We start from the raw sequence: 23,158 nt of genomic DNA on the forward strand, positions 1-23,158 counted from the left end.
CGAGTATATATTTAAGAGTCAGGAAGTTCTTTCTGAAAGTATTTGTATGGAGTGCAGATATGTATGGAAGCGAAACATGGACGATAAATAGTTCAGACAAGAAGAGACGTGGTGCTACAGAAGAATGCTGAAGATTGGATGGGTAGATCACGTAATTAATGAGAAGGTGCTGAATAGAACTGGGGAGAAGAGGAATTTGTGGTACAACTTGACTAGAAGAAGGGATCGGTTGGTAGGACACGTTCTGAAGCATCAAGGGATCACCAATTTAGTACTGCAGGGAAGCATGGAGGGTGAAAATCTTAGACGGAGAGCACGAGATGAATACACTAAGCAGATTCACAAGGATGTAGGTTGCAGTAGTTACTCGGAGATGAAGAGGCATGGAGAACTGCATCAGATCTGTTTCTGGACTTAAAACCTAACAACAACAACAACACTGTTCAACGGTCTTGAGCAATTATTTCAATTGGTTGCCAGTTTGGTGACTTACGCGTGCCAATGGCAACCTGTGTTTCCAGCCGGTGACCCATCCTAGAGCTAACCCAGCCCGACGTTACGTATCTTCGCTGATAGTGCGAGAACTGGTGTATCCAACGCCACTCGCGAAACTGCACACGTGACCTTCTAAATTTCGCCATCATAGTGGCGGTGGCGGCGAATTAGTATTTTTCTTCTTCCTAATTCGTATGTTCAAATGGTTCAAATAGCTCTGAGCACTATGGGACTTAACATCTGAGGTCATCAGTCCCCTATAACTTAGAACTACTTAAACCTAACTAACCTAAGGACATCACACACATCTATGCCCGTGGCAGGATTCGAACCTGCGACCGTAGCGGTCACGCGGTTCCAGACTGAAGCGCCTAGAACCGCACGACCACACCGGCCGGCTAATTCGTAGGCCAACTGGGTAAATAGGTTTGGGGAAACGCGGGCATTCGTACGCAGCGACGTGTTATTTGTATGTGGCTACTTCTTTAAATAAACCACATTTGATGTGGATGTTTAAAAAGAATATCAGGAGTCCATACATGTTATTATAGTTTCCCAAAATAAATAAATATATAATAACACCATTCCAGTGTGGAGCAACAGGTAGAAAGTAAACAATAAAGAAAGAAAAAAGATATGGCAAATGCTTTAGTATTCACGAAATATCTCGCTTTCAGCGATAATCTTTTAAATGAATAGCGAAATAGCGATCGAAGATAGTAACATAAATAGAGAAATTAAGATTAAATGATATGCACGATATAATCAGAGTTTTACTTTGATTGCTGGTACTATTCTAGCGAGTGTATCTGAAACGAAAAAAGTACACATTAGAAAAAAGAAAAACATAAAGAAGTCTTGAATTGGTTCATGATGAAAAAATTCTTTAGATAATTAAGACTACATTGTGGACTGGTCGTTAGCTGAGTTTTTGTTTACAAGAGATGTTAAGCCTGCACCGAAAGACAGGGAACCAATCGCAGTTTTCTAAATGTTATTAAAAAGAGGAGATAGTAAGAAAATTTTCATGTGTATGCTTGCTTCTAAAAATCAAAATCTGAACTTTTCGCCCGTGGTAACTGATGGTTGCTAGTAACTTTGTAGTGTTACGTATTGTTTGAGAAGGGTTACAACCAGCGACACCGTATTTTTCTAGCCCTCATTTTATAGGAAGCCTAGCAATACGCTACATATTTAGCGTTATAGAATGTGAGGTTCATTATATACTCACAGCACAACCGAGTTCTTATATTTTGGAAATACAAGTTATAGAATTAAACTAGCAGTGCACAAGCTTAGCTTTACATAGCACTGAAATTTGAGCGGTATTGGTACAGCGTTAAGACTAGGCCATCACGATTGAAAGATTTTTCCCCCTAGATTTATTATTTCACAGCAAAACTATTTGTTTACGCTGAAAAAGGGTTATAGAACCTTGGCATTCTGAAAGTACGTCTTTGTCAGACTGTGTTACGCCGTTAGTTTGTTGTTAAGTAAAGTTAAGAGGGTCGGTAATTTTACTCAGCCACATGGTCAGGACAGAACAAGTTTAAAATTTTGAAGTATATATCGCTGATCGTAGTACTTGGCCACTGACAGTTTCATTCCGTATCTGTCGGTGTCTACTGGCTTTCTCACAAGCCTTTTTTTTCTTTTCTTTATTGTGATTTCATTCCCCTGCCTCATATGGGCAGGGGAGGGCTGTCAGCAGCACAATCCGCCGCTCTTCAGCCGAGTGACACGACAACTAAAACAAGAATAAAATAATACATACATAAGGAGATAAAAAAGGGGAACATAAAACGGAGTAAGGGGAGAAAATGGAGGTAAAAATACACTGACATGTAGACGTTCATTGGGGACAGTTAAAAAAGTCACCAGAAAGTTAAAAAACACAGTTGGCGATTCTTAAAACACAGAGAAGACACTGGATGCGCATGTACAGGTGAAAAGTTGGCCACAGTATTAAAAACACTCCGAAACAACACACTTAAAACCCACTTGGAGCACACATGACGAAGAATAAAACTACCAGGTGGGACCTGCCGAGGGAAAGGTCAGAGAGGATGGAAAAGGAGGGGAGAGCATGTGGCAGTTGGGGAAGCGGCGGGATGAAGAGAGGAGGGGCAACCGTGGGTTCACGAAGAGGCAGGAGACACATGGGGCGGGAGAGGAAAAGGGAAGACAGGGCAGGAGGGAGCGCAGAGATCACAAGCCGTTCCATATTTGCCACTTTAAACGGTTTACAGGCTAAATATTAGCAGCGAGCAAAGTTTGATTACGAATTAATTCCCGCAATATTTTTGACCATTAAGTCAAGTAGTGTATTCCAAAATATAACTTGAATTCTTGATACCCCATATGTAACAACATCAGAAAAAATGAATCTCCATCAAGCTCATCCACTGAGGCGACCTGAGTCATGGGATACTGATATGCACCTATACAGATGGCAGTAGTATCGTGAATATACAGATGGCAGTAGTATCGCGAACGTAAGCTTTAAAAGAACAGTGCGTTGGTGGAGCTGGCCTTCGTACTCAGGTGATTCATTTGAAAATGTATCCGATGAGGTTATGGCCGCACGAAGCGAATTAACAGACACTGAACGCGGAGTGGTGGTTGAAGCTAGACGCATGGGGCATCAGACTTCGGAAATCGTTAGTGAATACAATATTCCGTGATCCATAGTGTCAAGAGTGTGCCGAGAATACCAAATTTCAGGTGTTACCTCTCACCACGGACAACGTAGCCGCCGATGTCCTCCACTAAACGACCGAGAGCAGCGGCGTTTGCACAGAGTCGTCTGTGTCAACAGACATGCAACACTGCGTAAAATAACCATTAAAATCAATGTGGGAAGTACAAGGAACGTATCCGTTAGGACAGTGCGGCGAATTTGGCGTTAATGGGCTGCGGCAGCAAACGACTGACACGAGTACCTATGCTAACAGCACGACATCGTCTGCATCGCCTCTCCTGTTCGGTTGGATCGTAAGCGACTGAATAACCGCAGTCTGGTCAGATGAGTCCTGATTTCAGTTGGTAAGAACTTACGGTGGGATTCGAGTGTGGCTCAGACCCCACGAAGCCATGGACGTAAGTTATCAGAAGGCACTACGAAAGCTGGAGGTGGCTCCATAATGGTGTGGGCTGTGCTTACGTGGAATTGACTGTGTCTTCTGCTCCAACTGAACCGATCATTGACTACTTTGAGACCATTTGCTGCAATTCATGGGCTTCATGGTCTCGGACAATTTTTATGGATGATAATGCGCCATGTCACTGGGCCACAATTGTTCGCGATTGATTTGGAGAACACTCTGGATAATTCGAACGAATGTTGTGGCCACCGAGATCGTCCGATATGAATCCCATCGATCATGTTCAAATTTTTGAAATGTGTGTGAATTCCTAAGGGACCAAACTACTTTGGTCATCGGTCCCTAGACTTACACACTACTTAAACTAACTTATGCTAAGAACAACACACACACCCATGCCCGAGGGACGACTCGAACCTCCGGCGGTAGTGGCTGCGCAGTTCGTGACATGACGCCTCAAACCGCGCGGCCCATCGATCATACATAGGACGTATTGAGTGATCAGATCGTGCACAAAGTCCTGCTCCGGCAACACTTTCGCAATAACGAACGCCTATAGAGACATTGTGGCCCAGTATTTCTGTTGTGGATTTCCATCGACTTGTTGAGTCCACGCCATGTTGACTTGCAGTACGCCACGTAACAGACGGTCAGACACGATATTAGGAGGTGTCCCAGGACTATTGTCAGCTCAGTGTATTTTAACCTCTCTTCACTATACGGAAATTCATACATAAAAATACCAAATTTGCACACTGAACGCGGTATATAAATTCAGTTGTTTGGAAGAAAGATTATATCATGTAGGAAATTCGCGTCGATTTGTACATGGTGAGCAAAATAGAGCCGACCTGGAAAATAAAATACTGTTACGAAATTGACCCTTGTTATTGAACATGAGAACTTACCAATCGGTTGTAGTCGCATGCCTGCACATCTACCGCATACTCTGCCCCGAGTCGCTACATTTGAGTAAGAGGAACAGATGTGTTTAGCGAACAGCTGAATGAAAGACACAATGGTGCACACTACAAAATGGTTCCAATGGCTCTGAGCACTATGGGACTCAACATCTGAGGTCATAAGTCCCCTAGAACTTAGAACTGCTTAAACTTAACTAACCTAAGGACATCACACACACCCATGCCCGAGGCAGGATTCGAACCTGCGACCGTAGCAGTCCCGCGGTTCCGGACTGCAGCGCCAGAACCGCTAGACCACCGCGGCCAGCACACTACAAAAAAGCGCGTGTTCGTTGTCGAGTGTTATGTGAAGCACAATTTGTGAGAAGCCTGAGCGAAACTGTTTGCGCAAGAGTTTATGACTGAAAGTGGAAGTAAGACCACCAAGAAAGTCTGCAATGCAAAACTTGTGGCAAAATGGCGCGAAACGGACTCTGTAGCGAATATAAACCGTAACTATACGAAAATAGTTCGAGCATTAAAGAATATTGCTCGAGTAAAGGAAAGCCTGTCCGCCCCTTGTGGTCTCGCGGTAGCGTTCTCGCTTCCTGAGCACGGGGTCTCGGGTTCGATTCCCGGCGGGATCAGGGTTTTTTCCTGCCTCGAGATGACTGGGTGTTGTTGTGTCCTCTTCATCATCATCATTCATCCCCATTACGGTCGGAGGAAGGCAACGGCAAATCACGTCCATTAGGACCATGTCTAGTAAGGCGGTGCGGGTCTCCCGCATCGTTCCCCTACGCTCTGTAAAGAAGCATGGGACTTCATTTCCATTTTACAAAGGAAAACCTGGAACGAAATGCAAAGAAATCTCAGCGCGTTTATTTGTGCAAGTCTTGTATGCTTTCCCAATTCGACTCACTACCAGGGCGGATCCCTGGGAATCTCTTATTTTGTAGTTTCATCTGTCCATAACATAGTTTATTTAGTTTCTTATAAGCAATACATCTCTCACCGTTTCGTGCATTTCCTTCCTGTTAATCTCAGGATCCTGCTTCCTGAGTCATGCAGATCATTGCTCCAAATTAGACACAACACTAACTGCTTCTGCATCTTCAGATCAGGTCCAATGGTTGCTAGTTGCTACTTCTTTGTGAATATAACCTTGCTTTGGCAATCTCTCGTAAACCAGTTATATTTTTTCAAACGTAGCACGGCGCATTTCACCAAATTTTATAAAGCAAAATAAGCAATCTGTTTAGGAAATATAATGTAAAACAGGATTTTTATTTCAAATAGTTATTTTTGTTGCTGACAACAGCTGTAAGTGTCAGTTTAATGCCAATACAGAAGTCTTCCACTATAATAGAACACCTCTGGCTGTATAAAAATCTTTGGTAAGCGTAGTGGCGCAATATCTTTGTAGTGCTATGATTTAACGCAAACGAATGGTGTGAATTTTGTGCTGCGTGAATTTATGCTGCGTGTTTGCGAACTTCTGTGTAATGAAGGAGGTACAGAAAAAATACTATTTTATAGTATCAGCATCTAAACTCCCAGATTTATATTTGCGGTTTTTGCGACTGGAGTAGTACCACAGAAAGACGAATGCACTCAAAGAGAGGCAGAGAAACACAAATGCAGATATGATGTCCATTAGTTACGTAACCTCACATAGCACTTGCAAATGGGAATAATTTCTGAAACAGATGGTGCTACGCATGGAAAAATATATCTGATACAGTACTTTATTATTGAAGTCATTACTGATACAGTTACATACTTTCGAAAAATATGGATGATGGATGAAGTTAATCTTTTGTTTATTGTCCGCGATACTCCCGCCGTGGTTCGTAATAAGTCTTGTAACATGGCGGATTTGTGTGACCCACATAAAAATTTATGGTGTTCCCACAATAACCACTCTGTGTGACCCTCAATTCAATACTAATATGGAAAAAAGTATTGCGTTGTTTTCAATGACAGTGTTGAATAAGCGGTACGCTGATGCTGCAAATGATGGTAGAAAATCAATTGTTCAAGTAGATATTTCAGAACAAAATCTTAAAATACGCGGAACTTACACGTGAACGGCATTATCTGCTCTCGATCAAATATTCGAAACAGTTTTGTCGGTTTAGCGAGCATGTGCAGTCACTCTCACCCAAAGCAGTCACATACATTAACACTTACTACACCTCGCCATCGTGTAAAAACTGTTTACCACCGCTCAAAGTTCGTGAGCATATAAAATATAGCTGCTGTGGCACATACAAGTACACAATCAAACAAAGACGTACACTCCTGGAAATTGAAATAAGAACACCGTGAATTCATTGTCCCAGGAAGGGGAAACTTTATTGACACATTCCTGGGGTCAGATACATCACATGATCACACTGACAGAACCACAGGCACATAGACACAGGGAACAGAGCATGCACAATGTCGGCACTAGTACAGTGTATATCCACCTTTCGCAGCAATGCAGGCTGCTATTCTCCCATGGAGACGATCGTAGAGATGCTGGATGTAGTCCTGTGGAACGGCTTGCCATGCCATTTCCACCTGGCGCCTCAGTTGGACCAGCGTTCGTGCTGGACGTGCAGACCGCGTGAGACGACGCTTCATCCAGTCCCAAACATGCTCAATGGGGGACAGATCCGGAGATCTTGCTGGCCAGGGTAGTTGACTTACACCTTCTAGAGCACGTTGGGTGGCACGGGATACATGCGGACGTGCATTGTCCTGTTGGAACAGCAAGTTCCCTTGCCGGTCTAGGAATGGTAGAACGATGGGTTCGATGACGGTTTGGATGTACCGTGCACTATTCAGTGTCCCCTCGACGATCACCAGTGGTTTACGGCCAGTGTAGGAGATCGCTCCCCACACCATGATGCCTGGTGTTGGCCCTGTGTGCCTCGGTCGTATGCAGTCCTGATTGTGGCGCTCACCTGCACGGCGCCAAACACGTATACGACCATCATTGGCACCAAGGCAGAAGCGACTCTCATCGCTGAAGACGACACGTCTCCATTCGTCCCTCCATTCACGCCTGTCGCGACACCACTGGAGGCGGGCTGCACGATGTTGGGGCGTGAGCGGAAGACGGCCTAACGGTGTGCGGGACCGTAGCCCACCTTCATGGAGACGGTTGCGAATGGTCCTCGCCGATACCCCAGGAGCAACAGTGTCCCTAATTTGCTGGGAAGTGGCGGTGCGGTCCCCGACGGCACTGCGTAGGATCCTACGGTCTTGGCGTGCATCCGTGCGTCGCTGCTGTCCGGTCCCAGGTCGACGGGCACGTGCACCTTCCGCCGACCACTGGCGACAACATCGATGTACTGTGGAGACCTCACGCCCCACGTGTTGAGCAATTCGGCGGTACGTCCACCCGGCCTCCCGCATGCCCACTATACGCCCTCGCTCAAAGTCCGTCAACTGCACATACGGTTCACGTCCACGCTGTCGCGGCATGCTACCATTGTTAAAGACTGCGATGGAGCTCCGTATGCCACGGCAAACTGGCTGACACTGACGGCGGCGGTGCACAAATGCTGCGCAGCTAGCGCCATTCGACGGCCAACACCGCGGTTCCTGGTGTGTCCGCTGTGCCGTGCGTGTGATCATTGCTTGTACAGCCCTCTCGCAGTGTCCGGAGCAAGTATGGTGGGTCTGACACACCGGTGCCAATGTGTTCTTTTTTCCATTTCCAGGAGTGTATATACGCCAGTGACACACACGCTCAGCATCTGGTTATTTCTGTTCTCATTTCTGGCAGTTCTCAGTACGTCCTTCTCTCTTTGAGTTACTTGCAGTTCGTATTCTGTGCTCATTGGACTGTTCATTCCATTCAACAGGTCCTGTAAATTCCGCTCATTTTAAAAGGAGGGGTGATTTTAGAGTTTGACTTCCTGTCAATACCGCGACCAATAGAGATAGAACACAAGCTAGGGGAGCATTTATGCTAGAAAAAATAGATAAGCATTTGTTATCATCTCGCTTATGCAGTGAATGAACATCATTTACTTCCAAAATGACAGACACTAAGGAACTATGGGCAAAGCTTAAACTGATTGTAGATCGTGCTCTGAAGACTTGTGCGCCGAATAAATGGAGTAAGTGCGGAAAGTACTCTCCGTCTTTTAATAATTAAATTCGGAAAATGATATGGAAACAGATTTTTGCACTCTTGGTTCAAAAAAGAACACGCGTACAGTGGGACTGTTCTCCTCACGGAGCTAATCCTCCTGAAATAAGAAATGTTGCAACAGTGCACTAGTTCCTCACAGAATCAATGTTGCGCTATCTTCAGTGTGTGTCAGTATCTCTGCGTCGCCGCATGTAATTATAGTAAAGTTGTTTTTGTTACATTATTGATAGCACAGAAGAACAATTTCTAGAGGTAAGCCAATTGTGATGTATTATTACCATAGTTGAAGAATGCAACACAACAAATTAAAGTGTACCATGTACAATAACGTGAGCCGGCCGGGTGTGGCCGAGCGGTTCCAGGCGCTACAGTCTGGAACCGCGTGACCGCTACGGTCGCAGGTTCGAATCCTGCCTCGGGCATGGATGTGTGTGATGTCCTTAGGTTAGTTAGGTTTAAGTAGTTCTAAGTCTAGGGGACTGATGACCTCAGAAGTTGAGTCCCATAGTGCTCAGAACCATTTGAACAATAACGTGAAATTTTAAATTCTTGTTGTGAACTGTATAACAAGGGTTATGCAGTGTGTATATCAACAAATATTACTGGCTTTTTCCACAAAGGCATCCGTGGCGTAGAGAAGCAACTGAAAGAGTTGAAAACAAATATGTCGCCAGGTACAGATGGTGTCCTAATTCGGTATTCCAGAGCGTTCTCTCCGCCATTGACCCCTTATTTAGCTGGTATTTATTACGAATCTCTCGCCCAGCGAAAAGTCCCAAGCGACCAGCAAAAAGCGAAAGTGTCTCCTGCATATAAGAAAGGTGAAAAAACCGACCATCGTAATTACAGACCCATATCCGTCACATCGATTAGTGCAGAATTCTTGAACACATTCTGAGTTCGAATATAATAAATTTCCTTGAGATGTAAAAACATCTGCCCACAAATCAGCACGGATTTAGAACGTACCGCTTGTGCGAAACTGAGTTTGCCCTTTTCTCACATGATATCCTACGAACCATAGATTGAGGGAAACAGCCAGATGCCATATTGCTTGATTTCCAGAAAGTGATTGACATTGTGCGCACTGTAGACTGTTGACGAAGGTCGGAGCATACGGTTTAGGTTCACTGATATGTGCAGTTGGCTCGAAGACTTTATAATTAATAGAAGCCAGCATGTTACCGTCGACGGCGTGTGTTCATCAGAGACAAGATTATCGTCAGGGGTGCCCCAGTGAAGTAAGGCACCACTGCTCATAATCTCTATGTAGATAAAACATTTGCCGGCCAGGATGAGCAACAATTTACGGCTTTTTACCGATGATGCTGTGATGTATGGGAAGGTGTTGTCGTTGAGTGACCCTAGGAGTGTACAAAATGGCTTAGGCAAAATTTCTAGTTGATGTATTTCTTTTTTCTTTATTGAATTTCAATTCCCCCCGAAGGGGGCAGCCGGCCGCGGTGGTCTAGCGGTTCTGGCGCTGCAGTCCGGAACCGCGGGACTGCTACGGTCGCAGGTTCGAATCCTGCCTCGGGCATGGGTGTGTGATGTCCTTAGGTTGGTTAGGTTTAAGTAGTTCTAAGTTCTAGGGGACTTATGACCTAAGATGTTGAGTCCCATAGTGCTCAGAGCCATTTGAACCATTTGAACCGAAGGGGGCGGGCTGGCAGCAGCGTAGTATGCCGCTCTTCAGCGGTTTATTGGAAGAATATTGGTAAAATGTGGATCATCCGTAAAGGAAACCGCATATAGAATACTAGTGCGACTCATACGAGGGGCGTTTGGAAAGTCCGTGCAAAGTCCGAGAGATGGCACGACCGGCGCCTATCGAGGTCATGTTTAGTTAGTAGCATCTTTGGAAAGAACGCACACCAAGTTTCAGCCTCTGGTCTATTTCTTTGCGTTTGGCATTCGGGTGAATCAAGGAAGTCGAGTGATTGTCAAAAAATGGACGAAAAAAAATTTATTGTGGTGATTAAACACTACTTTATGAAAAGCAAAACGGCTCAGGAGACTAAAGAGAAACTTGATAAACATTACGGTGACTCTGCACCTTCGATTAGAACACTTTATAAGAGGTTTCAAAATTTTCTGAGTGACCATATGGACACAAGTGATGCTGAACTTTCTGGACGCCCTGTAGAGATTACGACTCCAGAAATCACTGATAAAATCCATGATATGGTAATGGGTGACAGAAGAGGCAAGGTGCGTGAGATTGATAGTGCTGTGGGCAACTCGAATGAACCAGTACATAATATTTTGCATAAACATTTGGACACGAGAAAGCTATCCGCAAGATGGATTCCGCGATTGCTCACGCTTGACCAGAAACGGAATCGCGTGAAGTGATGCAAGGATGGTTTGCAGCTGTTCAGGAAGAATCTGCAGGACTTAAAGCGTCGTTTCGTCACTATGGATTAAACATGGATACATCACTATACTCCTGAGGCCAAACAACAATCTAAACAATGGGTTACCAAGGGAGAATCTGCACAAAAAAGGGCGAAAACCATTCCTTCGGCCGGAAAGGTTATGGCGACTGTTTTTGGGGATTCGCAAGGGATAATCCTCATCGACTGTCTGGAAAAGGGTCAAACTATTACAGGTACATATTATTTATCGTTATTGGAGCGTTTGAAAACCGAGCTGTAAGAAAAACGCCGGCGATTGGACCGCAAAAAAGTCCTTTTCCATCACGACAATGCACCAGCACACACCTCAGCAGGTTGTGGTCACAAAATTAATGGAAATAGGATTCCAACTCGTTTCACATCCCCCCTATTCTCCAGTCTTGGCTCCCTCAGACTACTATTTGTTTCCCAATTTGAAGAAATGGCTGGCGGGATAAAGATTTTATTCAAACTAGGAGGTGATTGCAGTAACTAACAGCTATTTTGCCTATTATTCGGAAGGGATCAACAAATTAGAACAGCGTTGGACGAAGTGTTTAAGTCTAAAAGGAGACTATGTCGAAAGATAAAAAATGTGTACCCCAAACACGTAAGTACATTTTTTTATTTATTTATATAATTTTTTTTTTTTTTTTTTTTTTTTTTTTTTTTTTTTTTGCACGGACTACGGACTTTTCAAACGCCCCCCATACTTGAGTACTGTTTGGGATCCCCATCAGGTCGAATTAAAGGAAGACATCGAAGACATTCAAATGTAGGCTGCTAGATTTGTTACCAGTAAGTTCGACCAACACGGAAGGCGACGTTCATTTCGAGGAGCGCTACTGAGAAAATTTGGAGACCCAGATTCCGAAGCTGACTGCAGAACGATTATACTTCCGCCAGCGTACACTTCCCGTAAGGACGACGAACATCAGATGCGAGAAATCAGGGCTCGTACATAGGCTTTTAAACAGTCGTTTTCTCTCTCTCTCTCTGTTTGCGAGTGAAACACCAGAGCAAACGTCTAGTAATAGTACGCGGTACCCTGCGCCAGACACTGTACTATACTTGCGAAGTATGTATACAAATGTAGATGTAGATTACGAAAGAATGGGGAATGAAATCGGCCGTCCCCGATTCAAAGGCACCATCCGGTCAATTTCGTGAAGCGATTTAGGGAAACCGCGGAAAACCTAAATGTGGGTGGTCGGACGGTTCAAAAAATGGCTCTAAGCACTATGGGAGTTAACATCTGAGGTCATCAGTCCCCTAGACTAAGAACTATTTAAACCTAACTAACATAAGGACATCACACACATCCACACCCGAGGCAGGATTCGAACCTGCGACCGTAGCAGCCGCGTGGTTCCGGACTGAAGCGCCTAGAACCGCTTGGCCACAAGGGTCGGACGGTGATTTGAACCGTTCTCATTTTCAAAAATGATAGCAATGGCATCAGTGAATGTTATTATTAATATCCTTTCACCCTGAATTATTATACAGTTGGGATCACTAGCGGTAAAAATCAGCGGATTTTATTTTAAAAAACAAATTTTTTCTCGAAGTCTGTACTTTCTACCAAGCTGCATGTTGAATTAAATCAGTAAATAATTTCTGTCGCATTACAGTCACAAGCAGCAATTTCTTTTTACATGTACACTTTTCCAACATTCCTTAGCTCATAAGTTGTTAGATTGTCATAAATCCGTCAGTGTTTTCTTTTTATCTACCCTTATTCCACTTCTCCCGTAGATCGTAAACTAGAAAATTCATTCCATCATGCATAAAATAATGTTTCTAGTAATGAATACACAGGATAACTTTATCTTACCCTAACTAATCCCTCATTTCAGCGACCACATTAAATCTCAGGTGTAGAAATAATACCGGATGTACAGCGACACTGATGTCAGATAGATTGCAGCTACAGTTATCACAGACTGGGATCATAATTGGACAGGTCCCAGTTATGATTCATTCGCAGTTCTGTAAGCAGGTAGTATGTATCCACAGAGCGAGCAAGATCGTGAATAGATACGCTTCATCAGCCGAACTAACGACGGAGAGGCAGTAGAAAAACTGCTGTGACGACGCGCCAACACGTCGACAGAAAAAAAGTTGCATGGTGCTGATAATAATAGCGACGACGATCTCCGTAATGATGATACTCACACCAAAATATGAGGGTTATAAATATGAATGGAAATTTTATTCCTAACGTTCCTTGCAAAAAAGAAAACGTTTCTGTGCGCAAATTTGTTTCTGCTAATTGTAGAGATCCTCCTTGCGGTTCATTACTGTGTGCGAGATTGTTTTAATGGTACTCCGGACACGGTATGTTGAAGTACCTTCGGACTGCAGTTAGCAACACGATAACCACGCTGAGCAAAGGTATTAGTATTCAAAGTCCTCATTTACTATTGTTAGTAAGACAATTATAATCCTGAGTTTGTGCAGTCATGAGTGCACGATATTGATTAATAAAAAATTATTACATAAGTAATTAATTCAAAATGTCGACTATTGCCCGCATCTCGTGGTCGTGCGGTAGCGTTCTCGCTTCCCACGCCCGAGTTCCCGGGTTCGATTCCCGGCGGGGTCAGGGATTTTCTCTGCCTCGTGATGGTTGGTTGTTGTGTGCTGTCCTTAGGTTAGTTAGGTTTATGTAGATCTCAGTTCTAGGGGACTGATGACCATAGATGTTAAGTCCCATAGTGCTCAGAGGCATTTGTCGACTATTACCAAACTGTCAATACTATCAAGCTTGTGGCGGTTCTGGTGAGACTTTGTTTTATTTAATTACAATTATTTAAATTTAGAGACCTAGCAGAGACACTGTGAGTATGTTCTAATTGTTGCGGATACGACGATGCACGGCGAAAAACGCCAACCGAAGTTCCAATCGCGAGAGCGTATGAAGAAGAAAGCTTCTTCAGGAAATTACAAGTAAAGTACACGTCACAACCATACTGAAAGATGTTATTGTAAACCATTTATACTAACATCACTGACAGAATGAAAACAGTTCTAGGAAGAATTACTCTTAACTCAAAAAAATTAATTTTGTATGTACTTATACATATATAATGTATTCTGAATGCAAAAATTTGCGAGTGTGTGTGTAGTAAGGAGCAGATGGACACAGGAGGCGAGGAGGAAATTGACAGAGAAAGTGGGTACTAAGATATGGATGGGGAGGGGGGGGAATAAGTGGACAGAGAAAGGGAAAAGAAGTAAACCGACAGGGAGAGGGGAAAGGAGGAGATGAACAGAGAAAGGAAAGAGGAAGAGATGGAAAGAGAGAGGAGGGAGGAGGTGATGAACAGCAAGAGGGGGAGGAGGAGATGGACAGGGAGAGACGTAGGAGCAATAAATAAATATCTGGGAATTTTTTTTATAAATGTTTAACCGTGGGCATCTAGTTACGGTGTCTATGTAAGAAGTGTTATTTACGTTGACACATGAAAACATCTGAGAACTTTGCATCAACAACGAAACAGTAAAACCTAAATTGACTTGATTCCCGAGGGCTACATGATGGCAGTACCCACTTTCTAAGGAGATGCCGCTTTTATCAGTGAAACAGGGAGCAGCTCCATATTTAACTCCATTTTTTAAACTCGGTATTCGTGATCTACAAGAAAAAAAATAACTCTGTACAGAACCATTTTTTGCAAATGAAACCTGAAGCCGAAGTTACAAGCACGAATTCATAAACATGGTTTGTACAGATGGCTATGTTGTAATTACCACAAGGTGAATGGTGCACATTTTCTACAAGTTACAAGCACGAATTCACAAACATGGTTTGTACGGATGGCTATGTCGTAATTACCACAAGGTGAATGGTGCACATTTTCTACATAGTGCTTAAGTAAGTTTTATCGAAGTGCATATCGTATTCACTGAATGATTGTTGCACTTTCTTTTAATGAGTCGCTATTGACAACGTCAAACCCCTTGATAAAGTGTACAGTGTGTTAGGGCCATAACAGCAGATTGTGATCATGGGTGCCTTAATATGTACCCACTTCTGTGTGTTACTTGTTTTTTCTCTGTGTCTAACTACCTGTTGTTTTCCGCACTGTCGTAATGCGCTACTAAAAGGAACATTCGCCAATTGTCAAGAAACGATCTTGATGAAACATGGAAGGCGTATAGAGGGCCGAAATAGTGCAATACGCCTTTTTATTGTTTGTGCCCAATTTTGCTTTTAATTGGTAAAACATAAACCGAAAGATAATTTTGCATTTTAGTTTTAGAGGGAATATCTTCGAAACAATGATACATAAAAAATATTTTCGTTTGAAAACTTTTGTTACAACAAAATTAAAGACGCTTTCAAACCACATACATCCCTGTGTTTCTGAAACATCCGTCTGGGAAAACGCTGTGCACAATGTGCTGTCGGAGTATTTTCAACATACCTAACTAAAGTACTTAAACATTCACTAATATTCTAATTACTTATTTCTCTTACATTCGTTTTATGTTTTAAATTGTTATTTTACGTTTTATGTTCATGTTTTTGTTTTGTTTTTTAGTTTACCGTTTCATACCGTTTTGTTAATTTCAAATAATAAGTAACCCATAATTACGATAGAGAATAATTACAATAACGATACTCCTTAAGGAAATTCTTCAAACATGAGGTTTTTCTACATCTTATGAACAAATGAAAGAAATTTCTTCACGTAATATACTCGACATGGAAGACAATATAAAATAATGTTTTGCAAATTTCAAATCATCAGGGGTGATCCTCTAAATATCCCGATTCGTGTCGGACATGTTTCAGTACATTGGTAAGCCTTGGCAAAGAGAGTTGATCATGTACTAGGGACTGCAGCTAGATTATATTGTTTTTCAAGTGGAGACCGACATCATAATCATTTAGTACAACTAGATCTGAAAGTCTTCTCACGAAGTTCTTCCAACAACGAAAGCTGCACTCGTTCCACGACTGTACCTGTGCCATCGAGCTGTTTGGAAACACTAGATGAATAAGTCCCTTGTCCACAGACAAAAAAAACACGTATTAAGGTGAACACAGACTTCTCTGACGTGACGTGGGAACACGTCACGTCAGGCAGCGTGGGACCACGTCAGACATGAAGCTGTGCTCACATTGGCCTGACGTATAGCAGCATGAAACAATACTTCGTCTGCATTGTATATTCCAACAGTTTGTTTTGAACCTGCAACCATGAATGTACTGCGTGTTTTTGACATGCTGAAAGAAGAAGAAGAAGAAGAAGAAGAAGAAATGGCTGCTCTGTGTATTGCATCCATTTGCTCGTCTAGAGAATGGGTGCATCCTATCAATATGGGGCGAGACGAATTCGGGGAGTTCCAAAATTTAATGCTTCAACTAATAGAAGATGAAGAGCGGTGTAAGCGGTATTGCAGAATGACAAAAACTGAATTCTACCATCTCCTGAGCTTGGTTGGTCCGATAATAGCAAAACGCTCCACTCAACTCAGGGAAAGCATTCCGGCGGAGATACGACTTGCAGTTTGCTTGAGGTAAGTGCTAATACCACTTTATTGAGTTATATATCTGAGACGAAAAAAAATTATCACAGACATTTTGGAATTTTTATTGATTTTCTTTTCACAAAGTACGTTTTATTATACATCAGGAAGGTAATTACAAATTAGAAAAGTTTTCTTGCTGTTTCTCTTGCCAAGTGTAGGACAACGTTGAGTCTGTTGAGCAGTCCAAGCTGTGTTCAGATCGTTGAGGAGATGGTGCTGAGGAGGATTGATAGAATGATGATTGATTTGTATTAAGAGTATTGTGGTAATCAGGGTTCACCTGAAATGAGCTCCGGCATGCTACTTGCAACGCTGCCCCCAAAACAATGTTGCTCACTTCCATCTTCACTCTAAATTGCTCATCAGGACGCAATTGTTTCACATTTTTCGCCATGCTGAGGAAAAAAAGTTCGCATTCATCGTCCACGTTGTCACTTGATTTAGCGTGTGGACTTTGAAGAAGTACTTGGGAGCGCAAGCGTTGGTTGTCTCTCATTATTTTAACCATTTCTTGTACGGATGACGACAAACGTTTTTTTTTTTCAACATTAGGCCTTACGTGCTTCGCTGAAGGTTGAGTAAAAGTTGTTGGAGAATCTGATGGATTAGCAGTGGGATTGTCGATGGCCTCCGCCATTGTAGGGACTGCACTTTTCAGTAGATCGTTTCTTGGTGGATTGGGTTGGTAACTTTCTGACGAGGCCACTTGTGAGTCTGTTTCAGCAATCGGACATAAGCCAGTTTCTTCTCGTGTTCCATCATAATCTTCATTATTGGGGCTGTCTTCCGCATTTCCTCGAGTTTTCCTTGGTACGAGAATTGGATTCAAAAGAGCCATTTCATCTTCAAATTTCCATTTGCTCAAACTCTTTGCTGCCTGACCTGATTTTGTGGCTCTACGGTGTTTAGCCTGGATGTACGTATTCCGCAGTTTATTCCAGTTGTCTTTACATTCATTACATAGAACAGAGAAATTAGTTTAGAATTCTAGGAGTCTTTATAGTGCGTTTAAAATTAGTTGCGAATTTTGACGTTTGGCTTGACGGAGGTGACGTGACTCCATTACCCAGGCAACACCAATGGCGAGCAAGGCTTTCCCCCCGAGCCGCCATCGGTGTCGGCCTGTAAGGCATTCCTGTCGCCAGGCCGTAGGTAAACATTACCACAATTGTTTCTTTGCCGCCAAAGAAAGTTCTCTCTTCAATATTGTCGTTTCTCTAACGCTAAAGAATGTTTACGTGGCGGCCGGCTCCTTTTAGGCGTGGCGATATCGCCGCCAGCTGGCACGCGTTGGCAACAACACTCCCCTCCAGTCGCTCCGTACCCAACTGTCAAAAGTCGCAAGTAATTATAAACGCACCATAGTTATCTATTAGTTATTAATTTATTCTCCTTTGGCGCTCAAAGACAAACATCGCTTGGTTGCCAAAGGACAACGTGAAGGTTAATAATTCAATAAGTGGGCTTTTTTTCACTGTTCACAGGTACTTGGCAACTGGCAATTCTTACAGAACATTGGGTTTTTCTTTTCGGATTGGATTTTCAACTATTGGGGAAATAGTTAAAGAATGTTGTGAGGTAATTTGGAAAACTCTACGACCGATTTACATGCAAGAAACAAACAAAGATGAATGGGAACGGATAGCCAAGGATTATGATGAGAAGTGGAATTATCCACTCTGCATTGGAGCTTTGGACGGCAAGCACGTTCAAATCCGATGTCCAGCTGGTGCTGCTTCATTGTACTATAACTACAAAGGAATATATTCCATTGTTTTATTGGCTTTGGTAGATGCAAATTACAAATTCACGCTTGTTGACGTTGGAGTTTACGGCAAAAGTAGCGATGGAGGAACTTTTGAGCGATCTGAGATGGGGAAAAGATTTGAAAGCAACAAATACGGCGTTCCAAAAGACAAAGAGATACTACCAGCAATGGCGATTCCTATTTAATTATTGCAGATGAAGCCTTCCCTCTTAAAACCTATTTGATGCGTCCATACAGCAAAGCAGCCATTACAAGTGACGAAGAGAAGGTATACAACTACCGTCATTCAAGAGTTCGACGAACCGTAGAAAATGCGTTCGGAATTCTAGCCGGGCACTGGAGAATATTTCCCCTTTCGAGGAACAAATCAGAATGGAAAGTGAACACATTCATGGTGTAGCCAACCTCGAACCCATTTGTAGAAATTTCGTGAGAGAAGCGGCCATCACCAGAGATAAGTTCAAAAAGTACTTCGTTTCTGATTATGGTTCAGCAAGTTGTCCTTGGAAATGGCACTCCATTCGAAAGGGTAGAGTTGCTTCATGACACGTCCAGTATTATTTACTTAATACGCGCATTCGTTATAACCGAGCATTTTAAGTTCAATTGGGTGTTATTTTTAGCTACAATTCATATAATCCAATTTATATAATAGATATCTGTTATAATCATATCTGGTTTTACTTGTTATGGATTGATACTTTTTTCCTATCAATATAAAATATAACGCCTATTGAACTACTATAAATTGTAAAAAAGAAAAACTAATAAAAAACTGGAAAAATTAACTGTTTTCACTAACCTGTAATGCCGAGTTTTTCTCCTATTTCGTCCCAAGCCTCTTTCCTTGAATGCTGGTTACGATATTCCCGGTTTGTAGGGTCATACAGCACCGGATCTGACCGAACGTATTCAATCAACATCTCCTCCATCTTCAAATAATAACTGCAAACGGTAGAGGAGAAACCACACTTCTGACGCCTTCCCACGACTGTCGAAAATCTAGAACTTTAGATATTCTTCCCACTCGTCATATGGCGAGTAGCGTCAGATTGCATCATCCAATGCATTCCCACGTCACGTCAGCTCAATATAAGCGCAGAAAACCCTGTGTTGGATTTTTATGTCACGCGCGTTATGACATGAGCCCACGTGTTTCCACGTCACGTCAGAGTAGTCTGTATTCGCCCTTAACTATTGTGCCCCCTCTACATATCCGCCAAGTTTCGACAACATCACTACGCCTGTCAGTATAGACTAACCTCTTTGTGTCCATGCGTCCACACTCGAGGTACTAACCAACCTAAAAACACACTACTTCTGATGACTATAATTATTAGACTGCAGATAAAGTAAATACTGATGTAATGTTGTTCAGTACACTGTCCTCAGTCACCGAAAAAAAATGTGCACTTGTAACCAAACCCTCTATTTACAGGGTTGGCAGAGCTAGAATTCCGAGGCACACGAAAGACGGCCTTCACGAAGTTGGGGAACTGACACAGCAGATCAGTCTGACCGCTCCTTTCTGAGGTGCAAATGTTCTTGGTGAGTGCACAAAGTTGTCCTAGAATGTGACATCAAGGCAAAAATGTCTTCACGCTTCAGTAGCATAGGCAATGGATATCATTATTGCAATGAAATCAGCAGCATTCAGTGAACATGATACTTCCAACAAAGCCTCTCATTTACAGTCACTCCTAAGAACTTAAAACTACAGTCTTCACTGACTAACCATTGTTTTCTTCTAGGCTTCCACATTGCAAATTAAATTACAATGAATAGGAAAGTAAATGATAACATTGATAAAGTTTAAAAGATTTGTGTATTTGCTAGAAATAACTAACGCAATGCCTGTCCATCACAATATATACTGTCCATCACTTCCTCCTAAGTAGACGGATAAATCTGAATACAGTTTTCAATGCTGTATAGTGCAGTTATTCGAAAGGGTTTCTTGCTGTTCCATAAAGAGAATTCTGTTGCTTCCATTAGTAGTGCGTAAATTGCTTTGAAGGTGACGAATCTGTCAATATTTTCTAACAATAATGTTAGTCTATCCACGATTTTTCTGCATAAAAAATTTCTGCCTTTCTTAACTAGCTTACATTTATCGTACCTTCGCCGACGATCAGCACATTAGATCTACTTACGAGAATTTTTAATTTACTTCGTTCCTCATAGAAACTTATGAAAAACATCTGTCATGGAAAATGAATCTTCTGGTGTACAGTAAGAAACAGGTAACTCGATGTTTGGTACAAAGTTTTGATTGCTAGATGTCGTCTTCCATGGGTTTTCAGATGACCGCTTTGGTGAAACTCTCTGCTAAAAAAAGAATATCCCATTAAAATTCTTACCGAGTTTCTCAGCGATTCCAGTAAGCCATTTGGTTTGTTTTAGAATTAATGGAGTTTTCTGGTATAATGCTTTCTTTCGTGTAGTCTGCAGGCCGTTGGTTAGGACTTGCCACATTATTTAGCACTTCTTTTTGTGCTGCACACTGTGTACAAGCGTCAGTGACACTACTCATAGAAATGAATGCTGTTTACTGAGCAGACACCTTCTCTTTGCGTCGTGTTAATGTTCTTGTGGGAAGAATATACATCATGTTACCGGTTTGAATAGTATGCACACTGATTACCTAACCAAATAATTCACTAAATAAATAACTGAATTCTTCGACAGACCAAACCGGACCCTAATAAATAACACACATTCTGTTATCGAACTCTTTTTCTAAGACGGTAGAAGCATGTTGACTCACAATATTTAAACCATTTCTTGCTATCAGCCACCACTTCTACGATATGACATCGATAATTTTTGTCTTATAACATTATATCAAGGCAACGACTCACAGATAGTGTTTTCATTACAGCATGTGTTTGTCTATGGAGCATCAATGAATATGGCTTTACCGAAATAAAAAGCGAAGTTGTTCGTCATATGACACACACCTGCATCTAATTGAGGGTTGTGGCGACAACGGAACAGAAGTATCATCCAAAACAGCACTTCTCGCACGTCAACTGGGCTAGAGGCTACCGTGTTCCATTACTCGGACTGACAACACTCCGATCCGTCATCTCTAAATTTCCGCGCCCGGAAATTTTAAGTTAACTAGTATCAGGAATTTCTTCTATTTGGTTGAACGTTACATTCACTAATGCAAGTATTTATCCACCCATTAGCACTAGACAAACAGATAACCACTGATAAAATATTTTCCTAAACAAACTGAACAACCTATGTCGTGTTTCTGCTTATTAATGCAATGGCGGTTAATACCTCGCGTGCAAAATTCATCGGCAGAGCACAATAATTCGCATGAGATCAAATGCAAAACAATAAAACATGCAAATGCAGATAAACAATTAAAGAATATAGAAACTAAGAAAAATCGGCAGTTAAGAGCAATTGAAAGGAAACCCAAACCGTTTAATTCTTATCTTTAGTATTAGTAACTGTCGTTTGCAAAGCTGTTATGGTTAGGAAAGGAAATAATTAAATGAGTGAAACCAAGTTCTAAGTAATGTTCTGAACGTTATTGAAAACAAAGCAGAAGCGCATTACAATACTGCACGTCATTTTAAAATTACGTGAAATGAATGACCAAGTTACTGTTGTCCTTAGACAAGGAGTTGTTACATAACTGATTAGAACGGTGTAGTTCGTGGTATCACTTAGCCTATGTTTCTTCAAAACAGTTTCCACTTAGCTGATGCTGCCGCCGAGTCGTCGACATCCGCGTCGTTCATCCGTGATCCTTGATCGTGTAATTCAGTATTTATTGCTGTCGTCTTGCTGAGCTCCTTGGTCGCGGGCGCCCATTGCTAACGTAACAGGAACGATTGATGTAATTCCAGTCCGCGTACCTGCATGCAGAGACAAAAATAAAAGTCCCTTCTTTCCATTAACGCATGACGTACCCTGACGTTAGTTACACACTTTAGGCACAGTTTTCAGATTTATGGTTTACGATCGCGCACTGCGGACGTAAACCAAGTCGATTGTACTGTGAATCATTAGTCCGCGCTTTAAAGAGAACGATGAGTGCCATGCACAGTTGTCTACATAATCACTTCAATCACGCGGTGATCAGCACACCATACAGTCACAGTAGAATTTCTTTGTATCAGTGTACGATATGAAAATGCGTTACGTATTTTCTGTTTCATTCCACAGTGCACGGTATGCAGTAAACAGTTTGTGCTGTCTACAATTGAAAACATTATTTTTACAGCGTGCATATAGCTCACCGGTCTGCGTATCAAATTTTTGTGTTTAATGAGTTCAAACACAGTTCCGGCAAATGAGCAACGCGACACGTAAAGTCACTAGTTCTTTAATCGCTATGCACACCGTGATCGTAGATGTAGCACTGTCCAGATATTATTTGTCAACGGTCACGCACACGATGTGTAGCAGTACGTACGCGGCACGACGATCACCGTTCTCCTTCTCGCTCCTGATTCTTTGTTGACGCTTTATTTATGGACCTCTCGGTATGACTCTACATAGCTCAAATACCTCACTTGACATACCACTTTCAAAAATTCTGTTTACATCGATTAACAGTTTTATACAAAATCAAAATTTCGTGTTGCTCTGTCCATAGTAAATTATTTCAAATAACATGTCAACAAATAAGAAAGTATGCAATATCAGAATAATTGGAAATGGCAGTAACAACCTTTACAGCTACATTATGTAAATAGAAATATAACTAACCAAGAATTAAATTTGCAAAACTCATTCTGAAATAACCTTTTCAGCGTACGATGAAAATAAAGCAG

The sequence above is a fragment of the Schistocerca cancellata genome, chromosome 1 (genome assembly GCF_023864275.1).
Source record: "Schistocerca cancellata isolate TAMUIC-IGC-003103 chromosome 1, iqSchCanc2.1, whole genome shotgun sequence".
In the NCBI taxonomy this organism is placed as follows: Eukaryota; Metazoa; Arthropoda; class Insecta; order Orthoptera; family Acrididae; genus Schistocerca; species Schistocerca cancellata.